This window comes from Pinus tabuliformis, chromosome 5_2 (genome assembly GCF_031772625.1).
Source record: "Pinus tabuliformis cultivar Carrire ecotype Pingquan chromosome 5_2, CPIR1, whole genome shotgun sequence".
NCBI classification, from domain to species: Eukaryota; Viridiplantae; Streptophyta; class Pinopsida; order Pinales; family Pinaceae; genus Pinus; species Pinus tabuliformis.
Window position 1 is genome coordinate 384,881,979 of NC_142306.1, and position 25,052 is coordinate 384,907,030.

The window sequence follows — 25,052 nt, forward strand, 5'->3', positions numbered from 1 at the left end:
AGATACCCCATCCAAGAAGTATTAAAGAACTTCAATCTTTCCTACGGAAGATAAAAATTTTAAGACGATTTATTTCTAGCTTAGCTTAACTCATTAGATTACTAAATAACATGCTAAAAAAGGATTCAAGTATCAAATGGACAGTAAAGGCCAAGCAATCATTTGATGAAATCAAAATGGCCTTAACTAGAACACTAGTCCTCACAAGTCCATAATTTGATAGAGACTTCACCATTTTTTCTTTTGCATCAAAGCACACCATAGCTACAGTTTTATTACAAAAGGATGATCAGGGATGTGAAAAACCTATAGCCTTTTTTAGTAAAGCACTCAGAGATGCATCATTAAAATACAAAATAATGGAGAAAAAGATTTTGCACTAGTGAAAGCTATAAAATATTTCAGAGTCTACATATTATACTCTCATGTAATAGCCTATGTTCCTAATGTAGTAATCAAAGACATCCTAACTCAGGATGGAATTGATGGTAAAGAGGAAAATGGATAGCTACCATCTTAGAGTATGATATAGAGATAAAACCTACCAAGCTAATAAAAGGTCAGGGATTGGCCAAACTCATGGCAGAAACTAATTGTCAAGCCCTAGACATAAATGAACTGGATAGCGAGTAGGAGATGGCGACTCCACAAATCAGCTAGGCCTTTTCAAACTCACCTTGGTATGCCAATATAATTTATGTTTTACAAAACCTACAAGCTCCTCCAGGGTTATCCAGAAACAAGAATAGGTTTTTGAAAATGAAAGCTTCAAAGTTTTGCATCTTAGATAACACTCGTTTTTGGAAAAATCATGAAGGAATTTTGTTAAATTGTTTATTAAAAGATGAAGCTGACAAAGCTCTACAATAATTTCATGCAGGAGACTGTGGTGACATCTCTATTGGAAGTCAACTGCAGACAAGATCCTAAGGGCTGGATTCTATTGGCCAACCTTGTTCGCAGATGTGAAGAGATTTGTAACTTCTTGCCATAAATTTCAAATCTTTGAAGGTAAAAGAAAATTGTTTCCTTTACCCTTAAAACCCATTTCCACCGGGAAACCTTTTCAACAATGCATTGGAGAAATTCATCCACCCTCTTCTAGCCAACACAAATGGATACTCACTGCCACTGACTATTTTACTAAATGGATAGAGGCCATCCCCTCCAGACAAAGCAATGACACTGTGATCATAGGTTTCCTAGAAACCAATATTTTGTCCAGATTTGGTTATACCACTAAAATCATTACTTATAATGTTGCAACCTTCAAGTCAAATAAAATGATTAATTTCTGTAACAAGTATCATATTACGTTGGGCCATTCCATAGCTTACAACCCTCAAGGGAATGGACTGACAGAATCTTCCAACAAGAGTCTAGTTAATATCATCAAAAAATTGTTGGAAGAAAATAAGAAAACCTGGAAAAAAAAATTGATCAATGCTTTGTGGGCAGACAGGCTTACAACCAAAAAATCCATTGGAACCAGTCCCTATGAGTTAGTATATGGCATGGAGGTTGTTTTTCCTTCATCATTAGGGGTTCCTGTCATGAAAATACTCCAAGAAGCGCAAGTGGAACCTAATGATATACAAAGAAGGATAACCCATACTATCAATTTGCAGCAAACTAGGGAGGAGGTGTACCAAAGATCCCAAGTGTTGCAGGAGAAACTTAAGAAGATATTTGACAGAAGAACCAAGGCAGAAGATTTCTACCTTGGAGATAAAGTGTTAAGATGGGATTCAAGAAGAGAGGACTGGAAGTTTGACCTCTTGTGGAAAGGACCATACATCATCTATGATTTCAGAGGAAACAATGCATATTTTCTCAAAGGGTTAGATGGTACAAAAATAGAAGAAGGACCAGTCAATGGTTAGATGTTGAAGCATTACTTTGATCCTAGTTACTAATGTTACCATATTATTCACAATACACATTATATTCTTTTGTAATGTCATTGTGTTGATTGGACAGTAAGATTTTGGAGTTGAAGCCCGAGGAGAAGGCCCTAAGCCTCAGAAGTATTACTGTCATACATACAAATAAAGCAACAAGGAAAAGAAGATTGCAGAGCACAATCAAAGTCATTCAGAGACCACTGAACTACTATTCTTGACATTCCACCAGGGAAAGCCATCCCCAAGTGGAGCCACTGTTATGCCCCTATACCAATAGGTGTCATATATCATGATTGACTTGGTTTAGTTTTGAAATATGTTCATACCTTTACTTGTTGCAAAGGTTTTCCACATTTGTAAAAAATCAAAAAAAAAAAAAATGTAAATAGGGTATACCCTAGAAAAAGAATAAAAGGGTGAAAAGAATAAAAAAGAGGTCAAAAAATGAAAGAAAATGAACCCCAACAAAAAGAAAGGCCAGGAAAGTGTGCAAGTCTAAATGCCGCTGCTTTTTTACTTTTGTATAATAAAAATTGTGTGTAGCTTGTCACCTATGACACAATGCATGAATAGTCAAATAGTTTAAGCTTCAGTAGTTCATATTTTCAATTTCATGTTGTAGAAATAGAGAATAAAGAACCAAACAGTGTAATCTTGGCATATAAGTAGATAGGTAGAATGAATAAAGGAGCTCAATAGTATCATATGAGCCCTTGGATGTAATAAGGTTAGATTTAGATAGGTGTCTATATGTAAAAGAAAAGAAAGTTTGAAAAGGGTTTGCCAGTTTAAGTGCACCCTAATAAAGAAGTGAAAATGCTAGGATAAAGTAGGTAGGGTAAGTAGATGATGGTTGCAGAATAGATGTGTGGTGAATGGTTAAGTTCAATGCTTAAATCTTTTGCTTTCACCACTTGGAGAAAGCACAACTCACAGGGAAAGCACATCAAGCAAGCGAAGTCAAAAATAATTAACTTCCCCACTCATTTCCCCTAAATCTTTACTAATTCCCTAAGTACTAAAGGTAATTACCAAAGTTAGAGGGGCTCAGAGAATTTCTCTGACTTTTGGAGGGACCGGACCCTCAGCCCAATAATTTATAATGCCTAAGTGCTAAACCCCCTTCATCAATATTCACCCCCTTCATAAGTTATTCATTTCTCTAATAAAGCTTTTCCTAAGTAAAATTCTATTTTACTTAGGGAAAATAAAACACTCTCCATATAAACCTTCATATTCACTTAGCCTAAGTTTTAAATGTGTATGATGAAAATGTTTTTAAACTTAGCAAGCATTTCACATTCCATAAAGTCATATTAACCACTAATTCATATTATTATTTATTTCCCAATAACAACACTACCCACACCCGTATTATTATATTATACAGAAAACCCCAAATTTTTACATATCCCGCCCCGATGGTTAGATATAACTATAAATCAAAAAATAAACGGAATTAATTAACTAATCCATAGTTAATTAAGAACCCAACCCCAACACCATTTAATGAGGATTAATTATGTCATTTGGACTAATTAATAACTCGATAACCAATGACATCACCCCTAATATGATTAATCTTGTTAATTTATATCGGGCCCACCCTCCATATCTGCCAGTCGTTTTAGCTCCCCGACGACTGTCTGATCGGATCCAGCAGATCCATCGGTCATCGGACTTTTAGTGCACAATGGTGAGCAATTTCGTGAATAATACCGATGCTATGTGTCACACAGCGCATGGAATCGCACGAACTCACCCAAATACCACTTATCCTCCACTAGCAATGCGATGAAACCCACTTACCGCCTCCCGCTAAAGACAAAATGTCAAGTCATCTCCCCGCTGATGCCACCATCCATATCCCAAAACCCGCCAAAAGCTTTGAATTTGCATAAAAACTAAGTTAAATAGTTTTTCTTCCTTATTCTGAAAATGCATGCATGCAACTTGAAAATTGAAGTCGACCAGCTCGTACACCAATTCTCAGCCACCCTAAAACTTGCAGTTTGATGTCGCTCTAGTCCACCATTTGCACCCAGTGAACCTGCACTCCATTTCCCATCACTTAAAAACTGGTATTTACCAGTTTCTTTCCAAAAACCTTGTAAATACTTGATTTCCTCTGTAATTACTTTGAAAAACCCAAAATTCATTACAATTCAGTTGCAGAATTAAGAACTGAAAACTCCCAGAACCCTCTGTTTTCACCAACTGCACTTGAAAACCCCATTTTCCTATCTGAATCCTCAAGAACCAGAATGGAAACCCCCGTGGCCCTTAGTACAGCTCCTATCACTACCCCCCATTGAGATTTCTATTATCTACCCTTAGAAGATAAATATTTTCAAATAAAAGACCTTGTAACTGAAGAAAGCTCCTTGAAAGTATTTTTTCAATTCCGGGACAATTACCTAAATGGCTCCGATCCCATAGGACTTTGGGAATCAAATCTCCCAAGGTACATGCTCCCCTTTGTGCGCATTCTCCCTAACATTATCCATTGATGTCACACCAATTATAATCCCACCCTCAGAGCAATAATGTCCCCAAAAAAACTATTCTCTTCACAATTACTGCAGACTCAATCAATTAAATGCAACAGTTTCAGCCCAGTCAAGACCTCACCCCCATTTCCCTTGGAGAACTACTAGAGAAATCATCTAAATTGTCCCAGTCTGAACTCAGTCACCTTTTCCAGACCTTTATGGATGAGCATCATCAACCCAAAGATCCTCCTCCCTATGTGGCATCTTTCTTCAGATAGATAGGCAAAAATATAGTCAATATAGTAGATACAGTCATGGGTTCCAATACTAGTGAGTATTAGGATGAATTGACTCTAGTTTTAATGTCCATTTTTACCCCTAGTCAGTCTCCTACTGTCAAATATAACTATGATGCTTTCATTGCTGAGAAAATCCATGACCAGTTCATGAGGCTAGAAAATGAAAAGATATCCAAGTATTCTACATTCATATATCACCTTTTCCTTTACTATCAGTGTGACAAGTTCCCATTCTTTGTAAATAAACTTGATACAAAGGGAAATCCTAGATCATTCATTTTTTGGACTTCCATCTACCACTATTGACATACTTGTCCCTATTCATATAACAAATTCATTGACCAGTTTGTTCACCTTGTGACCACTATGCTGACAGGAAGTCCCACTCCTAGGATTAGTGAAGAAATCAAAAGAATCCTTCAACTATCCAAACAGTACAAGATAGGTGATTGGTACTTATACCAGAATCACACAGAAATTCAAATTTATGGTTGTGAACTCCCCCCATTCAAATTGCCTAAATATGTTCCAATGAGATTGTTTGCCCTGGAATATTATAGGCAAATTATAAACTTTGATCAAACTCATTTCACCAAGGCAAAGAAGAAATCACAATTGAGGATTAAAGATCAGTTAGGCCCATTTGTCTTCCACAACAGAGAAGCAAGCAAAAGAGCAGAAGAAATCCTAGAAAAAATGAGACTAAAGAAAGGCTTTGCTTGGAAATATGATCCACAAGGTTTCATTTGTGATAGGAGAATGAAAAATAAGATGTCACCATATATCCATCACAGAGTCCCTGAAATAGAGTAGTATGCAAATATGGATGAATGGAGGGAAGGAACTCTAGTTGAAAACGATAGTGATCGAGTTGATGTAGAGAATGTGATGAAAGACTTAGAATAGATACTTGACCTAGACTCTTGTGAACATGTACCAATTGAAACTACTCAAAAGCCAACACTAGAGCCTAGTTCCTCTACAGTAGAGACTTCTCAAAGGCACACACAGGAAACTAGTTCACCCCCAGCAGAACCACCACAGGAACAAGATCAGGGAACAAGTACTCCAGCATCAAAATAACCAGAAATCTCATAGCAGCCTAAAATCTCTAAAGAACAAGCTCCAACGTGCAGCCTCATCTAGCTCAGATTAGTATGGGAAAACCCCCATTTTGCAGACTCCTCTAAATGAGGAAAAGAGCTTGAAAAGAGATAGGGAAGTAGCTACCCCTGCCAGTGATCCTTCAGAACAGCCTAGTGCTAAAAGGCATAGGCTAAATCCTTATTCAAAGGAAGAGTTCTTTAAGGAAACAACAGGAAGTTTGAGGAAGGAAGATGGAGACAATCTACATACATTTCCAATAGGTGGGACACCTTCTGCTTCACAAAGACAAGAGCTTGAAAGACAACAGAGTGCTAAAGTTTCATCTTTCAGATCTTCATCTGAGAAGATCATAGACATAGAAGGAAAATTCAAGGAGAATAAGGCCAAGAATGAGCAACTGAAGGCCCAAGCCTATACTCAATACTTGAAGATGGCCCCAACAAATCAAATCAGATTGATGTCAACTTATGACATCAAAGAAGGAAAAATGCAGATGAGGTTTTTAAAGCCCACAGTACAACTGCCCAAGTCAATTGCAAGCTACCTCAAGAATGATTTTGAGGTCTTAGCTAATGATATCCACCCCATAGATCAGATAGAACTGCATAACCAAACAGGGGAGATGGTTTATTCTACACTAACAAGCAAGGCAATAATGGCGCATAGGTTGCAAAATTCACTGAACAATAGTACTGCCCAACTGCAACTAGAAAAGGCCTCCTCACAGGCAAAGGAAAACGGGATCAAATCATTGGAGGAATTAATTATTGAGTTGGGACATAACCCAAAGGATATCAAAGCTGCAGAGGGCCTAATAAAGAAAACGAATGAAGATATAGCTACATTGAGAAGCAGTTGAAATTTCCACCACTCATGCACCCTCAAACTGCTGAAGTGATTGAGAAGAAGAATGAAGATGAGCTTATGGACTTGGTCCTTAAGCTAAATGAGCAACTAAAAGAGACAGAGCAAGAATTAGAGGAAAAACTACAAAGCAGGCAGAGTGAGTCAACCTCTCAGCCTCAAAATGTAGTGCTAGTGGCTTCTACAGTAGTCCCTTCTACATTGGCAACTGCTCTAGCACCAAATGTCCTTTTGGCAACAGCTGAAACTATAGAAGTAACAGGTACAGGTACATCACATGTAGGAACCTCAAATCAGAGCATAGAGGAGTTGATCAAGTCCATGGAGGAAATGAAGCTCCAAGTCTCTGAACTGTAAAAGGTAAAAGATAAATTCATTACTTTAGAGCAAAAGTATGATGTGTCAAAATTCAATTTTGCCAAAGAGGTGAGAAAAAACAAAGGCTTGACTCAACAGGTTAAAACACTGGAAAAAGATCTTACATTTGAAAAGCCTTTGACTGATATCAAAAAGATATTATGGACCAATATCATTGAATCAATCAATGATATTTGGTCATCAATTCAAATCATTTTTGAACAAATTGACTTAGTGAAAGTTGCTCTTCAAGAGATTGAAAAGATCAAGGAAGAACTAGGAAGGAAGCCTGAAGAAGCTATCAGATTAATAAACTTTATAAGCAGTAGAAACAAGCATCAGTTGGAACAGTTAAACATTGAGGATAGGACTGGTACCATCCTCGAAATAAAGAAAGTATTGACCAAAAGGAGTCTAATGCAAGGCCTAGAATGCAAATGTCAAAATATGTAGGAAGACATAGATGAATTTATGGGAAATTTGGCATCTTACAAAGTAAAAGACTTCCAAGTCCTTTAATCATCAATGAAAATCTAATGTTTCAGGATGATTATGTCAACAAATTATATCAGCAAGCTAACAGTCAAGCCAGTTCTTCTACCAGTTCGTCTGCACCTAAGGCATTGCCCACAGGGAGAGTTCTCTATGATAGTTTGGAGAACCTTTTTTATATTGAGCATGAAGTGAGGCATTTGTTTCTACTACAACGAGATTTTGTAAAATACATAGAAGCAGATGAAATCTACAGAAAACTAACAAGGACAAGAATACCAAGAGATGATTGGTGGGCCAGCATGACAGACATCTTATGATTTACCATGGTAAAAATTGAAGTAAATTGAAGTATTTACCATAGTCAATTTTGGTAAAAAAGGATGAATGATGGTAAAACAGGTAAAGAGTATCAGTCACAGGTAAAAGAGTATCAGTGAAAAGCTAAAAATCAGCCAACATAGAATTACGAGCAAGACAACAAGATGCATATTCATAGGACCTGCCTCCAGCTCCTTCAACAAAAACAGGGACAGCAAACAAGCAGTTCACATTCAGTTTCTACTTTCGAGACCATCTGTCTCTACATTCATGTAAAAGATATTTAGTTTTCCTAGAATATATCTCTCTTAGTTAGGAGATATTTTGATGTAAATTTTGTATAAGTACTTCCTTATTCGAAGTACTGAGGGTGGATTCTTAGACATTTCTGTAGACACTTTATTTTGGAATAGAAGTGTTGTTGAAAAACTATTGTATGGCTGGCTGGATAAATTAATAAATCAAAGGAATCTTACAGGATATCTGTTTCAAACAAGAAACAAATAAGTACTCTATATCTTGTGTTTTTACAGTTTTCTGGTTTAAATATTCATATTTTTTTCATATCTGAATGATAAACGAAAAGGGATATTTCAGAAAGAGCTTCACTGCATTCTGTCTTTAAAATCGTTTATTTTCTTAATGTTTTCTTCCAAGCTATTATAGTTAGGGAATTCTCAATTGCTCCCCGCTTTCATAGTTTATCACTGTGACTATTTAACAAAGAATTCTTAATTGCTTTTGTTAATGAGTACCCACTTTCCCACATCTTGAACTTTGTTGAAGGATTCTTAGTTGCCCTTCCTCCCTTTCAAGACCATTTCACCCTTTAAAGTTATCATTTATCTTTTGTTTAGCTATCTTGCCCTATGACACCCTCCTTTGTTAAATCAACCTGATCCATTTAAGCCATCTTTAGTTAACTCCATAGCCCAATGGCCTGAAATACCTTGTTCTATCCATCTGGTCTAGAATTCCACCACCAAATAAAATCAAAACCTCCCAAGCTTCATAACTAGCCTAATATCCCATAAACAAAGCTAAATCATAAAGAGAGAGCCCTCTCTGAGTACAGATTGGCTAGATTCTGTACTTAAAAGATTGGTTTGTGGTTACCTCGGACCCCTTTCCTTCTTCTAACAATTTCAAGGAAAATCTGAGTGATAACAACTGGCAAGAAACAACTTTTTCCACGTTTTGGAGTCCCCCTTCTATTTCTTGCTCATTCTCCATAACCATCCCTCTTTTCTATTTCATGTGCAGATAACAAAATATTATTGGTGAACTTATCAATTATGACCACTGAGAAATCTCTTGATGGTATTAAGCCTCCTTTTTCATTGCCAGAGAATTTACAATGTCTATCAAATATTTGGGCTGCAGTCCATTATATAAAGCAGGCATGTTTGTCCTGCCAGCAGAAAATCACAGCGTTCAATTTTATGATGTATACTATGATACGCCAGTGTTAGAGGTTAAGGTTTCGGAGAGAAATTATATTCCAGCAAAAGATATTTCGGTTTTTGTAACTCTTGTGACACTTTCAGCAGATGGATCTGTAATGGGTACAGTTGAAATGAATGTTCCAGAAGGTGGGGTTGGTGGTAGGTTTTCTCTTAAGTTCTGGGAAGCCAAAGCCAGAAATGGACATTTCTCCTTAAACTGTTATTGATGAACCTCACAGGTATCACATGGTAACTAAAAAGGTAGTAATATATATGCACAATGGCATATTCCAATTACAATATATTGGAATGAAAGAAAAAAATGTTGTTTCTATAGTTGGTCTGAATCTCAAGTAGCAAAAGTGGGCATGACACCTCCACGTTTATGCCTTGAATCCTCAGGTGAAGCAAACCGTGAACTTGAACTAACCACTTGGTCTCTTCCACTTACACTAGCACCATTGTCATCTCGTTGCAATGCTACATAATTATTTTCCCATTCTAGTAAAACAACATTCCATCTCCCATGCATTCTTTTAAAAGTTCTTTCAAGAAAATGCTGGCAATATAGCTCACCGACTAGAGTTCATTCGCATTTTGTTACAGAAATTGAAATGCAATGTTTTTATGCTTTCTTACCGAGGATTACAACATCTGCTCCAAAGGACTGACATTGATACATCAAGAATAGTCGTGTTTGGGAGATATTTGGGAGGAGCTGTTGGAGCAGCACTTGCCAAAAATAATCCTGAAAAGGTGCACAATAAATAAACTCAAACTACATTTGCTGCAGCTCGAAATAGGATGCCGACAACTTTTATTACTTTCAGTACAAAATCTTAACGAACATAAAGCACCTGTCATAAATCTACATAAAACTCCTATCATGTTGAATTACTGAAACACTACCATGCTGCCAGCTCAACTCCACACTGTCAAAATTATGACATCAAAGTTTCAATCCACCACACATAATATAGTGTAACCTTTCATCGAGCCTGGCCTCCTCTTATTATACAATTTCAAAGGATAATGTTTTATGAGAAGAATTATTTCTGGAGATGTTCTGTTCTGGTTCAGTGGATAACTTTCTGGCTGATAAAAACCTGCTGAGCTGAACATAACTCGTCTTCTTGGGTCTCTGTTATGCTGGGCCTCATGCAAACTTGTCCACACACTGATCAGCTTCTAAATCTGGCAGTTGTCCCAAATCTCTCAGCTTTTCTAAAAATTGTACCGTGCTAAGCATTGTGCTATATCATGCTGCCTCCTGCCTACTCTTGATTTGTTGTTGAAATCTCTGAATGTTATGCCCTTTTTCTGTTTCTGTGGGTATCGTGCTAATTCTTCTTATAGTGGAGTCTCGAGTCATTCCACTTCTAGCATGAGATGGATGCATTTCCTTCGTGAACAATCCTTAGTTATATTAGGTCCTTTCAACCATTCCGCAAACATGTAAAAGGCTCTTTGAAATTTTACTAGGTAAATGGTGGAATTACACTCGGACAAATTAGTTGTGATAATTCCACCAACATTACTCAAGCTTCCATTGCTAGCATAATGGCAGAATGATACTGTGTTATTTTTTCCATTGATTTCCTCATTTCTCTGGTTACCTTTTACTAGTGGGATGTCACATAGTCATTTTCTTGCTGAATCAGTCTGTAATGTCCCTTACGGATTAATTGCCCAAGGAAGAGAAATTGTGTCACGTAATCTCCAAAGGTGGAGCACTCCATCAATGAGTGAAGTAACCAACAATCACCATCAATAATATTCCATCATAATGAATAAACATACATACAATCAACCTTCTCAAGTAGACAGATGACTCTTCTAAAGTGGGCATCCTCAAGTTCTTGTTAATAAAGTATTTATGTGATAGGATGCTACTTTTGTGGTTTGATAGGTGCCAGGCATGCAAAATTCTTATGTAATACATCAGGAGTTTAATAATTAGGGACCTTTTGTACAGAACATGGAAGGATTAGATTTCATTACTGCAGATCGCAAGTCCTTGGAGGAGGACAGAGAAATGCCAAATCACCTCTCTGAATATCACAAGACATTTGAAGGTTTTGAAAATGGTAGCGAGAAAGGGTTCCTTGGTTTGTGCCTTTTGATTGATATCAGAAAGTAAACTTCTACAAATTCTTTGAAAAATTAATTATTGATTACTCACTATTGACCAAGTATGGAAGGACAATATTGAGCTCTCAACAAGCTCATACCTTCCATATAGGTCCACTTTTATCCAACATTTTGGGTGATTCATTAGGTATCTATTACTTGCTCTAGATTTAGTGACTAGAGTGGTCCCCAAATCTTTCTTATTCTGACATTCCTTTGTTTTAACCATGTTGATCATTAGGATTCAAAGGCTTGGGATCTTGGCTTTATTAAGCTATCATGACCTTTTGAATGTTATTTTGAAGGGTAGATAAAAAATAAAAAATAAATAAAAAATAAAAATAAAAATAAAAAACTGCTTTCATTTTGTATGGTAATAGTCTATTCCACTCCCCAAAATGAATTAACAAATGTTCTTATACCAATTGGTTAGTCTTTTTGAGAATGTAGCATAGTTTTTCTATTGATATCAAAACATCTTGAACTAGTGTTCTAAACTTTTCATCAACCTTGATAGTAAAAAAAAAAACTATTTCATACTTCGATATAAGAGGAATAGCTTGATCTCACCAAGTGTGTCTTTTTAGTTTATGTTTGAACTCATTAATGTTCCCATGCTTTCCCACTATCTATCCTTGGAGTTGAATGAAACATTCCTTCTTATCATGGGAGCCTTTTGAGTAACATGTGATTTAAGGGTCCTACGAATGTCTCTGAACTTTGATAATAGAGTAGCCTTGATTTTTGCATAGAAGCCTGAAAGTTTGACATGAAACTTTCTTAGATGCCCTCAATATTTCTTAACTCTTCAAATCCTCACATTGAAGTGCTCTCACTTTTGTTTAGATAAGTCGCAATCTATCAAGGCCTTTCAAAGTAGATTTTGCACTATTATTGTAAACCTTCTGATATGCGCTAATCCCTTGATTCCTCCATTTGAGAAAAAAAATAAAGCCATTTCTTTTATTACTTTTGAGAATTTTGAATGGTTTCTAAAATTACTTGGATGTTCCCAAATGACAATATCTTCTAAAGCTTCAAAGGAGTGGGTGTAATTGATGTTATCATTGAAGTTGCTCCAATATTTGGATTTCGAATTTCCAAAACGGTTCAATATCATTAAGAAGTTTGGGGATTGATGACAATGTGATTTAGGCCATTGATCATATTCTCATTTTTGAAGGTTTTGTGGAATCATTTTCAGCTCAACTAATGGTCAAATTCAAACAAACAATTTAGTTTCACATTGGGAAGGAAGGAGACCATTGAGAAAAGTGTTATCTATTTATCTATCTAGAGCCATTCCAAAGTTTTTGTAGAAATTTTGAATAATATGACACATATTCATAGAGATTATCCTAATTATACACTTATAAGTGGAAAATGCATAATACATAACCTCCTCTACGTTGATCATCAATTTACAGAAGAAGAAACATTCACAGGTGCACATAGAAGCATCAATCAAACTCATTAACACAGTATGTATCCCGGGGAAAGCATCTCGCTAAAAACCCCAACTATCTATATATTATATTGATTGAATCATGTAACATTACAAAGTACAATGCTTATCACAAGCAATCCAGTACCAACTCCACCTGTTACACACAATAAAGCTAAGATCTGATCTCGAAATCTATTCCACTGCTTGCCTGCCTCTCCAGCTCAATACCTGCTCAAGAACTGATGAGAATGGCTTACGAAACTCGTATTTGACCTGCAAATAATCACTCACACTCTTTTGGACGTGAGCACAGGCTACAATTCTTGATATTGGCCAATTCATTGGCATACTAAATCCCTCTGATTGTGCAAATCATCATGCACAGCTATAATCACAACTGATAGCAATCTGATCCTCTAACACCTGTCCCTGCTGAACTGAACATGCACTGACATGCAACTAAGTTAACTGATGTATTCTATAGTTTCATTATGAGTTAATAACTTTTGAATTAATTAATAACTAATTCACCCAACTCATCTCTAGTCTATTGATCAGTTAGACTAAATACAACTAGTTTAACAAAGCTAAACTGAACACAACTCCATCAATTGCACCTCCAGTCCACTAAACTCAACTCACTTGAGTTCTAACTAAAGTCATGCATGCAAATATTAGTCATCCCATAAGCAACCACGTATTTCCCTCCGGGATATGCATGTACCACATCCGTAGCTCATCCTGAAGTGCTCCAAGAGAATAAGATCAAGTTTATAGTCCAAATATTATTATGAGACAATAATAGTTGACTTTTCTACTTTTGATAGCTAGTCTAAAAATAGACTTTGATCACTCACACTGTGGTCACCCACACTGTGATCACTCATACTGTGATCACCCACACTATGATCATCCACACTGTGATCAAAAATAGAACTTGTGCCATAATTTGCCCGCAGGCACACTTAGTGAAGGCGACTCTTTTCACTAAGCTCCATCATCTTGTTGCATTCTCAACAACCATTTCTTGTTGCACACTTTTCAACACTCCCTCTCAACAAGAAAGGCTTCCTCTCAAACCCAATCCTGTAACTCTGGAATGTTCTCCATGCAACACATCTGGCCGGTCCACTTGGTCTGTCATCAAAGTCTCTGACTGCTATTGCCTCTGTCGACTGAAAACTCTGCATCTCTGTGCTCTTCAGTATCTGACTGCTCTAGCCTCTGTCACTTTGATCTCTGACTGCATCCATGCTGTTGTTAGTTCTGTCTCCTAGCATTGCATTTGCACTGCACCTCCCAACTGACCTCCATGTTGGGCTAGAAACCCCCTCTGATGCTGAAGCTCTACCTGTTTCTAACAAGTGCTCCCTCTCTGACATCTGCGCTACTGCAACATCTCCATGCATCTCACACCATTGCACACCTCTCTGTGCCACCTATCATTGTGCAAAACACTTGTGCCTCTCGCATTGCTGCAGCCTGCTAGCTATTCGTTGTCCTAGGATTCCCTGCACTATCGCTCTCTCTGTCGCTCCATCCGCATCTGTCTCTACCCAATCAATCAGTTCCTGCTACTACACATCTGGGGCTCCCGTAGCAAGGTCTCATCCAAGAGGTTGGGTACCTCAAGGATCCTGCCCCTCCTCCTTAGGACAATCAATCCACATCACCCCACCTCCTACCTGGAGGTATGGCTGCATGCGATCCCTCAACCCACCTGGCTCGAAGTTTCCCCCTACTGGAGGTCTCTGGATGAGTATATGTCTCTACTCGATCTCCTCTCAGCTTCCCCTATTGTGGCTCCTCCACAACCTCCTGAAGTTGCTGCACCAATCGTGGCTCCTCCACAATCATCTGAGACTTCTTCTGACTCTGCATGTTGAAAGGTAACATACCTTCACTCTCAACCACCAAGTCTCCATCAATTGCCTTGCTGCTCAAGGCTTTGCATGCATCTTGAACCTCAAGAGCATACAGGTTCCTAACCCGTAAACCAACCTCATGACAACAAAAGCATTGCACTTTCGATTTGTCAACCTTCTTCCCATCATTGGAAGAACAAGATTCGGAAAGAGAAACCTTCTCCTTCCCCTTCTTCACCTTACTCGCTAAGGCATAGTTCTCCTCATCCTACATGGATGAATAACCGTCTCTGGTGCTCCATCTAATCTTCTCCTGCATCAAATCCGACCATAGTCGTTCCCAATTTGGCAGTTTTTCCCTTCCATTCACCGAGTCCTGGTAGCTATGCCAACTCTTAGGAAGGTCAAGGAGTCCTAGACTCACCATCCCCATCATCTGACAGTCACCCCCACACTTCCCAGCTCATCCCGGCATTGGGTGAACTTCGTGAGATACTGGGACATACTGTCTCCATTCTCACACTTAATGTTTCTGAGTTTTATCTCTTGCTTTGGAATTAAATTCGAATTCTACGAGCTCAAAACTCAACCGCTTCCGATCTAGAATTTGTCAGAACAAAGTATTTCTCGTACAGAGATTGACTGTATGGGATTTTACCGGATATCTCACCTTCCAAAAGAAGGATGAATCCAGAGGCTACCTGGCCCGATTACGGACTCTGCCTGAAGAAATAAAATGTAAACACTTCCTGAATAATAGATCTGATGATCAATACAACACTGATATCATGTAGAACTTCTTCTACAAATCAGCTCGCTTCGATACCATGTAGAAATTTTGAATAATATGACACATATTCACAGAGATTATCCTAATTATACACTTATAAGCGGAACATGCATAATACATAACCTCCTCTACGTTGATCATCAATTTACAGAAGCAGAAACATTCACAGGCGCACATAGAAGCATCAATCAAACTCATTAACACAATATGTATCTCGGGGAAAGCATCTCGCTAAAAACCCCAACAATCTGTATATTATATTGATTGAATCATGTAACATTACAAATTACAATGCTTATCACAAGAAATCCACTACCAGCTCCACCTGTTACACACAATACAGCTAAGAGCTGATCTCCAAATCTATTCCACTACTTGCCTGCCTCTCCAGCTCAATACCTGCTCAAGAACTGATGAGAATGGCTTACCGAACTCGTATTTGACCTGCAAATAATCACTCACACTCTGTTGGACGTGAGCACAGGCTACAATTCTTGATATTGGCCAATTCATTGGCATACTCAATCCCTCTTATTGTGCAAATCATCATGCACAACTATAGTCACAACTGATAGCAATCTGATCCTTTAACACCTGTCCCTGCTGAACTGAACATGCACTGAAATGCAACTAAGTTAATTGATGTATTCTATAGTTTCATTATGAGTTAATAGCTTGTGAATTAATTAATAACTAATTCACCCAACTCATCTCTAGTCTATTGATGAGTTAGACTAAATACAACTAGTTTAACAAAGCTAAACTGAACACAACTCCATCAACTGCACCTCCAGTCCACTAAACTCAACTCACTTGAGTTCTAACTGAAGTCATGCATGCAAATATTAGTCATCCCATAGGTAACCATGTATTTCCCTCTGGGATCTACATGTACCACATCCGTAGCTCATCCTGAAGTGCTCCAAGAGAATAAGATCAAGTTTATAGTCCAAATATTATTATGAGACAATAATATTTGACTTTTCTATTTTTGACAGCTAGTCTAAAAATAGACTTTGATCACTCACACTATGATCACTCACACTATGGTCACCCACACTGTGATCACTCATACTGTGATCACTCATACTGTGATCATCCACACTGTGATCAAAAATAGAACTTGTGCCATAATTTGCCTGCGGGCCCACTTAGTCAAGGCAACTCTTTTCACTAAGCTCCATCATCTTGTTGCATTCTCAACAAGCATTTCTTGTTGCACACTTTTCAACAGTTTTTAAAGCCACATTTCCTTTTGTGAGGGGTCATCCATTCAAAAATTGGTTAGAGCATATATATATATATATATATATATATATATATATATATATATATATATATATATATATATATATATATATATATATATATATGAGAGAGAGAGAGAGAGAGAGAGAGTCAACTACTTTTAGGCCACATTTGTTTTTCGTAAGGGATCATCTATTCCCAAACTCGTTAAGATTTTTTTTTTTGAGAAAAACCAATCGAGCCCCAATGCAAGGAGCTTTTTAGAAATACAGTTTGAAGGATAAATATTGCACTTCCCCTCCATCTTGATTTATAAGCATTTGAAGTCAACCTTGAACTTTGATAGTCTTAGGACATGTACTTTTGATCTCATGTTTCTAGGCACTTTGATTAAGCCATCAACATTGGTAGAGTTAAAGATAATTAGGCCAAGCTTGTGCTTGCTTTTGAAATTGTACCTTTTTAGGTCTTATTTGTTCGAGTGTATCCTTCAAATGGATAGGACATAAGGAGCTACTATGGCACCTTTGTTAATGTGATCTAGGCCACTTAATTCTACCTCTTGTTCAATAGGGTTACACAACTTTGAATTCTATGTCTCACACAATGAATAACAAAAAAAACCACTTAATTATTTCATTGAATAACAATACTAATACATTGTGTTGTTTTGAAATGCATGATTGGTAGGGTAGTCTCAATGATCCCAAATAAGGTGAAAATGAAAGAAACAACTTGAATTACTTAATCCAAAGTAAAGGAAGGCACTGCCTTTATATACTCTAGTACTTCCAACAAGATAACCTTCTCCATTTTTTGGAATATGAGGATCTCTTCAAGATGTACAAAGAAGAGGTTGAGAGACCAACATTTGCCAATCCAAGTGAATAAGGCAATAACCATGCTATTACAAATTACAATGTACGAATATCCCATCTTTATAATGTGGTAATGAGATCAACAATCTTCCATTACTTGGACATGCAGCCCAAGTTCATTAATTGTATAGTTAAGTCTGCCACATCACAATGATTAAATGTGGCCGAAGGATGTGTCACTTGAACATTTTGAACAAACTCTGTAATGGTCTCAGAATTATGATTGAAGAATGAGGTGAACTATATTTTACATTGAAAATTGTAGTTTTGTTCCCACTAATCTGTACCTGAAGTCTTTGCTTTGATACCAACCTCAGTGTCTATTAAATATATGGATGGTGTGAACAATATTTGCACCAAAAATTGTAGTTTATGAGCCAATAATTTATACCCAAAATGTGTCCCAATCTAAAGAATGTAGTCAGTTCTATTTGACATACGAGGGTGGCTTTTAATTCTGACGATAGTATATTATCATTATTCTTATTTAAGATATAGTAGATTTCCCATTTGGATAGTAGGATTATCTTTTAGATAGTATATTTGTCATTCTTCATTGAGGAAGTCATAATAACAAACCTCAAATTTGAGAAGTAAACAACTATGAAGCTTGGGAATTCAAATTAGGATGTGTTGAAATATCCTATATGTCACGTTAATAATTATTCTATGGGTGGTGGAATTTTCTAGAGAAAACATAGATTGAATACCATGGGCTTGTGTAAGGCTCACTGTGATAGTTGTTTTTAATGATCTTAAATTAAATGAGAAGATCAAGTCATAGAGAATATGGGATTTTAAAATGGAAGCTTATTTAGTCAATAAATATGAGAGAAAATATTAGAATACACTCTTACCCTTATTCTAGTGTTGAATAAAAATGCCGTGAAAAATAATATGTCTCTAGTTTTGGATAAAAGGACCCTCAAATTTCTTCGCAACTTTTGCGGTCACTAGCCACTTGTGAAAGGAGTAGGCATCTTTAGAGATGTGGTGCCATTTAGAAGGGAAATACTAATAGCAGCGGGGCAAAGGCAATTATTCCATTCATTTAATTATTTCTCATTTGTCTGGTCATATTGTGAGCTACAATATATATCATGAAAATGGTTTAGTACTAGTAAACAATGATTAAATATATAATAAATTTGAGCCTTTGACATTCAGAGGACATTTCTCTCAATTTACAAAACAAAAGTATGAAAAATATTCTGGAAACAGTTTCTGAAGTTTTGAGTCTTTTATTTTCAAGTTAACTATTTGGTTTGAAAGTTGAAAAACCAATGAATTGGAAGTGTGCGACTTCTATATTCACTAAGCTATTAAAGAAATTATATGCATGAAACTTATTCTAGCACCTTCTAGTGGAATTGATAGTACACTGATCTGTTTCTTACCACCTTATAGCATATCCCAGTTCAAATGCTATTTTCCATGATGGATAGTTGAATCTGTTTCAACTCTAATTGTTATCGAGGGGTTCCATAAGGATGTCACATGAGCATTTATGATACCCATTTTGACTAGAAAAATACCTATGTTAAGGTTCTATTTTGTAGTTCCATGTTCTTTTTTTATGAACATTATGTAATATTGATGCATTTGGTTGAACATGTGAAACTACTTAGGTTTGATTTGGATGATCGAAATGTTTTGATGTATGACCTAATGTATGTCTTACTTGTTGATGATTTATCTAGTTCATGACTTATCAGAGCTATTGTTGTTTCATGTATGGCTTAAGTGGATATGATGTATCTAAATGAATGACTTAGTGAAATTATGATTTGTTTCCAGTATGAACTACAAAATTGACACATGGATACTAGACTTCATAATGTGATGATTATATATATTGTTGTTACTTAAAGGCATGAACGAGAGCTAACCCGCAGGGGGAAAGAACTACATGATAGCATTGAGCTACTCTTATATTGAGGGAAGGTCGAGACATCTCATGGGGAAGGTATAGTGCACATTGTTCTATTACATTTGGTATCTACTTGATATGCACTCTTATGACATGAGTAAAATGCAAATGACAGGTGGCAAGACTACATGACTAGATTATTCAATGAAAAGTCGAACCAGCTCTGTAGTGTGGTCCGTGTTAGGGCATTGACCCTAGTTGTGAAGGAGGGGTGGAGGTATTTCCCACTGTGTATCCTCTGAAACCTAGAATCATGGGAGGGCAGTGGTGGACACTCTCCCCTAGATTTTTTATGACTATTTCTAGTTGCCTGCTAGGGAAGTTAGGTCAGTATAGTCGACACTTCCACCATGTTGGTTTTATCAGTGGTTAGTATGGCCGTTGCCACTGATAAAGTAGTAGAGGACAAATAGGGTGGGAACGAAATTAGGTCAGGATGGATAGGGGGATATAGATCAATTGGAGACTCTTGATTGGAAGTAATGTCATTGTCTAACTTATCAAATTTTACTGCTATAACTCTCTCTGGTTTGCTATGCTTTCGAACTCCTTGTATCTTTTCATTCTAACTTCAAGAAAAAAAAAATTTGAAGGAGGGGTGTGTGTAATGCCCCACTTAAATTTGATCCTACAAAATTTTATAAATGTTTACATTACCTGAAAATATTGAGAAATATTGATGAATATCTTCATTTGCGAAACTATAAATTTATTGTCTAATATAAAATTCATGATTTCTATTATTCAAAATCCCAACTTGCCTTCTCAAATTGAATCTTTGGTAGGATATGGTATCCTTCCATTATTTTAAATAATATATATATATTCATCTCACATTCCCTAACGTACTCTCACATTTACTTGGGAGAATACATGGTCATCTCCAACTATATATATATATATATATATATATATATATATATATATATATATATTCATCTCACATTCCCCAATGTACTCTCACATTTACTTGGGATAAGACATGGTCCTCATCTCACATTCCCAAATGTACTCTCCCATTAATTACCTAATTTTATATTCATGTCACATTTCCAAATGTACTCTCATATTTACTTGGGAGAAGAGAAGTCAGTTGTTAGGATGATGGGGGAATTAATTACATTAATGAGAGGTGGTTGAGGTGGAGAAGAGAGGAAGGGCATAAAAGGGGAAGGAGGAAGGGAGAAAAGAGGGATGTGGGGCCTTTCTTATGATTTTGGTTGGCTGTGATTTTAGGGTTTGTTGTGATTTTTTGAGACCTTAGGAGCCTGTGGAGGTTTATTGGGTTGTTGAGAGGAGGGAAATATTGTTCATCTTGGTCTGAATCATTCATCTTGGACATACACACTACATCTAGTTACACTTGGGCTTGGAGGGCTAGGGAACCTGTGGAGGTTTCCTGGGCTAGGAATTATTTACTAGTTGGCTGGGAGGTAAATCCAGTTGGGTTAGTCAACAGGAGCGTTCAGCAGGAGCAGCAGCTAAAAGACATCTCCACCAGCCACCGGTACAGGTATTCTTTTATAGATTACTCATGTAAATTTATTAAAATTAAATGTTCACTATAAGTTATAAGGATTGGTATGTAAATGGTAAAGTTTTCATTGTTTAAAAGTCTTGTAAGAAAGTAAATTAATGCCTCTTATTGTATTTAAATTCTAGAGAAATATATCTGTTAGAAGACCTTAGGATAGGGCTCTTACACACTTGTTGATTTGGAACACGTCAGCCAAAAAATTCTCTCATGTGATTTCTACCGAAAGACTTTGTTTAATTCATTATGGATCACGGAAGCTTGAATACAGAAATGGTTACTTTTATTACAATAGTTTGATTTAACCATTGTAGATAAGACTAGTAAGGAAAATGTTGTTGCAGACTTGTTTTTTAGATTAAATCGGCCTGCAGGTGAAGAAGGGATGTTGGATGACCAGTTACGAGACGAGCACTTATTTGCTATTTTAGTTCTCTCTTTGTGGTTTGTTGATATGGAAAACTATTTATTATCATCTCACTTCCCACAAAACTTGTCCTCCAAATAAAAGAGCAAGATAGTGAGGAAAAGCACCCCCTTCACTTGGATTGGGGGCAATCTTTTCAAACTTGGCCTAGATCAAATCTTGAGAAGGTGTGTCAGGGAGGAGGAAGTCTTCAACATCCTTCTAACCTATCATGATGGGCCTTGGGGATGTCACTTGGTAGCAAGGAGGAAAACATTCAAAGTGTTACCAGTAGGCTATTATTGGCCCACTCTCCATCAGGATGTGAAAAAATACACTAGTGAGTGTGATCGGTGCCACAGGATGGGAAGGTCTACTCCAAGAGATGAAATGCCTCTACAGCCTCAAGTGAATTTCAAGCCATTTAACAAGTGGGGCATGGACTTCATTGGACCTATTAACCCTTCTTTAAAGCAAAAACAGTACATTATTTTGTGCACTAATTATTTGACTAAGTGGGCTCAAACCAAGGCAATTAAGGCAGCAACAGAAGAGAAGGTGGATGAGTTCCTAAGGGAGAATGTACTCTACAAATTTGGGTACCTAGAGAGCAAGTTAGAGACTAAGGCAACCAGTTTCCCTCCAACATGATTGAAGACTTTCTCAACCATAACAAGATCAAGCATAGGACCTCCACTCCCTATCATCCACAAGCTAATGGGCAAGTGGAGGTGGCCAACAAAGCACTGAAGGGAAACTTGACCAAAGTGGTGAGCAGCAGCAGGAAGGATTGGGCAGAAAGACTAGTTGAGGCCATCTTCGCCTATAATACCACATGGAAGACCACTACTAGATTAACACTCTATGAGCTGGTCTATGGGAAGAGGGCCTCATTGTCCATTGAATTTGAACATAACACATTAAGGATGGAAGCCCAACTAGATATGGATCTCAATAGTGCACAGAAAGAGAGATTGTTCAAATTGAATGGTTTGGATGAATTCAGAATGCATGCCCTCCTACATACAGAGGTAGTTGAACTTCAGAGGAAGATCTGGAATGATAAAAAGATCAAGGAGAAGCAATTTTTGGAAGGCGATTGGGAGTTGTTATATGATTCTAGGTATAAAGACTTCAAGGGAAAGTTAAGGACAAGATGGCTCAGAATTTATGTTGTGGAAAGATCCCATGATAAGGGTTCAGCGAAAATCAGAACCATAGATAAAGAAGTCATTCCATTACCTGTTAATGGACACTGATTGAAAATTTAAAGGAGACCTTTATCAAAATAAGAGTTCATTGAAGATATCAATAAAACGATGATGATAGTGGAGAAAATTCTAGCTCATCCCTCATCAAATCAATGAGAAAAAGAAAAAAGAATAAGGACTCAGGAGAAAACCTCCATGAGGCACCTGAGTCCCATCATTGGGTTGAAAACCTCTTAAGGAAACTCAGTTGTGTCAAAAAAAAAAAGAGAATAAGAAATATCCTTGGGTGAAAACCTTTCTTAAGGTGCCCACGGTAAACATCTAGTGTGAAAACCTCTAAGAGGTAGCCTAGTTGTTTTTCAAAAAATAAAATAAAATATATATATATATATATAATCATGAAATTTCCATTTACAGGTGGTGAAGAAGGGAGGTCAATGAGCAAAAGAGGATCCAAAGGACACCCCTGCCACTCACATATTTATTTTTTCACTAATTTCCATGGATCCCTCCATCATTTATATCGTCTTTTCACTCCATTTCCTTAGTTTATAAAAAGATTGTGTTTTCTACAAGATCCCCTGTATTCCTACAAGATCCCATGAAAACCTACAGGATGATCCTGTAGGAATTACAGTGACCAAAAAATCCTATAGGAAGCAATCCAAAGGTAAATTATGGACTTGTTAGGCCCCTAAAATTCACCTTCTTCATGATCTATCAACAAACCTTGTCTGCCATCATCATCCCTGCACTGACCATTAAAAAAAAATAGTTTCAAGAGTCTTTTTCCAGTCTTCGAAAAAAGGAAACAAAGAGGAATAAAAATCATCACCTGAATATTATTTTCTCTCCACACTCCCACTCCTTTCCATCCATGTCACCATCCTCATATCCCCAGTAAGAAAAATGATTAAAGAGTTATGGGGAGAAGGAGCTATAGGACATTTTGTAGAAAATCTTGTAGTAGCCTATCCCACAGAATACCAATCACACCAGAAACAAGTCTTCACCATGATGATCCAGGAGCTCCAAAGCAGCAACATCATATCTATAACCATAGGTACCTACAAAAACAAAGAATCCATTAGCAGAAAGCTAGAGGAGGAAGAAGAATGGCATGCAACAAATATACACAGCAACACCTTTGGTCTTCAACAACTACAACATAGCATTGGAACCACAAGTAAGTATCCCACACGCTCTCTCATATGCATCATGTAGTCAAAAAAATGTAAGGGTTACGAGATAGTTGGTTTATAAGTGAAAAGGTGGCCAGTTAATTTGGCCACCTTCGTTCAATCACACATGCACAACCAGGTGTCCTCTCACACGTGGTTGCAGTCAACTCAAAGATAGAGAAGGAGTAGGAAAAAAATTGTTTAAACTATGGATCCATAAGGTGGGAGCTGATTATGAGGAGTGGGAAATGATGAGGTGGTAGTGGGGACCAACAATCCAAAAATAGAAATGTACCTTTGTTTCCAGCACACCACCTCACCCTGAATCACCATAAGAGGAAATAAAACATCGTTCCCATGCATTCATGCATTTCACCTCCTTGAAACGCCCTCACTCAATTCTCTCTCATACCCAAGAAACCCACCAGAAGTAATACTACATCATTTCACTACACATGAATTCCTAGAGGACTGCACAGGAATTCCTACAGGAGCATGCACAGAAATTCCTACAGGATACACAAAGACTATCTATAGGATTGGTAGAGAAGAGATCAGATGGGATATCACACGAGATTTGCCACTACAAGCAATCTAAAGAGGTAGGCTCTGTAATTACATCCCTCTTTGCAAGTAAATGAACCAAGAGTCCTCTAAGTTTGAGTGAATTTAGAAACTGTGTGAAGGAAATTACATACACAGTCACCTCTGTTTTGGTTCTGCATTTGAAAAATTGTTTCAACCCTCTCATTTTCTCCTCAAGCTTCACCAGCAAGATGACATGAGGGTTTAATAGGAAAGAGCCTGCCAACACTGTGAGAATCCAACAACACCCCAAAGTGCTTGAAATCTTCACAAGACATAATTGGATGGGGTTTTTTGAAAAATTCAGAGGGTATGATGATGAGGTGGCTCAAGAATTTGCTCTCTCCCTCACTCCACTCACCAGAATCCATGCCACTATTCTGATAAGGGGCCTCACTATATATCTCACCCCTGAGCTCATCCGCAGAGTCACCACGCTCCCCCTATGAATACCATGCAGAAAAGAAGACAAAGGAGATAGCCAGGTTGCCAAAAGTAAATTCTTTTTAGAAGGTGAGGAACCCATTGAGGACAAAAATGGAGTAAGGAGGGAAAGTATGCCATAT